Genomic DNA, 1,233 nt, shown 5'->3' with positions numbered 1-1,233 from the left:
GACCCTGACAGAAAGAAGACATTGGTGGGAAAATGGGTGACGTCTGCGTAAGACCCATAGGCTACTTCGAAGTCAACTGTCCAACAAGGTTCCCCTCCTGGTTCTGACCATCGCACTAAGTCTGTGGGAAGATGCCGACATTTTTAAAAGCCGGCTGAATGGGATATGGAGACATTTGTGCTGCTTCTCAATATTTTTGTAAGTCTCAAATTATTTCCAAATGAGAAGTTAAAATTTTATTCCCCGCACATGGTTAACAGGTTTTAGAGAGGCAGGTGGAATCGTAGTAAAACCATCCCCAGGTCAAACCCTGGATCTGCTACTTATCTAACCGAGGGACTTCAGGGTGAGCACTGCTAACCGTGAGTTAGTGCTTCGGCTCAGTGGTACCCATTTCGCACATGAGCCACTGAGGCCCTGCACATAAAGCACCTGCCACCCAGTCTATGGTATTATTATTATTATTATTATTATTATTATTATTATTATATTACTATTATTATTATTACTATTATTATTATTATATCATGATGCAAGTGTAATCACCCCCTTCAATGATTTTTACTAAGAACTTCCTCACCTTATGAAAAGTCAAAGGAAGTAGCCAGGTATACAGTGAACAGGGAAGAAAAAATAAGAAAGGAGGTAAAAGAAAGGAAAGAAGGAAAGAAGGGAGTAAAAAAGACCTGTTTTCTTACCTATAATAAAAGCTAAATTTCAGTATCGTGGACAATAAGCCTTTGAGGAAAATCATGTAGAAACAACATCTATTTTTTCCTTTTCATATTGTGATTTTTTTTAAAAAAAAGTATAGCTTCATACCAATACAGTTAAGGGAATTGCTAACACACTAATTGAACTGTATATTTATTTTTCATTTATTTCTGTTCATGCCCACAGCACCTGGTCTTCCTAGGGGTCTCCCATCCAAGTACTAACCAGGCCCGACCCTGCTGAGCTTCCGAGATCTGACGGGATTCGGCTCGTTCAGGGTGGCGTGGCTGCAGACGAATTCCGTATTATATTTTATCATTGTTGCTTTGTTATTAACCAATCATAGTAACCGATACTGAGAATGACATCCATGTTCCTCTAGAAGCCACCCCAGGTGTCACCTCCTATCTGATTCTATCCCCAAATGACAGGGTCACCCAGCTCGGGTTGGTGCTTCCTATCTAGAACCTAATTTACGTAGATCAATAAATGATAGATAGATAGATAGATAGATAGATA

The 1,233-nt window shown here is 39.5% G+C and overlaps 1 pseudogene; it reads right to left on the bottom strand.

Annotated features, from left to right (window-relative positions):
• Positions 1-891: 891 nt before the first annotated feature.
• Positions 892-1,009, bottom strand: LOC111732795 (annotated as a pseudogene).
• Positions 1,010-1,233: the final 224 nt, after the last annotated feature.

This window comes from Pteropus vampyrus, unplaced genomic scaffold (genome assembly GCF_000151845.1).
Source record: "Pteropus vampyrus isolate Shadow unplaced genomic scaffold, Pvam_2.0 Scaffold491, whole genome shotgun sequence".
NCBI lineage: Eukaryota > Metazoa > Chordata > Mammalia > Chiroptera > Pteropodidae > Pteropus > Pteropus vampyrus.
This window is presented reverse-complemented; position numbering and strand designations above follow the sequence as displayed.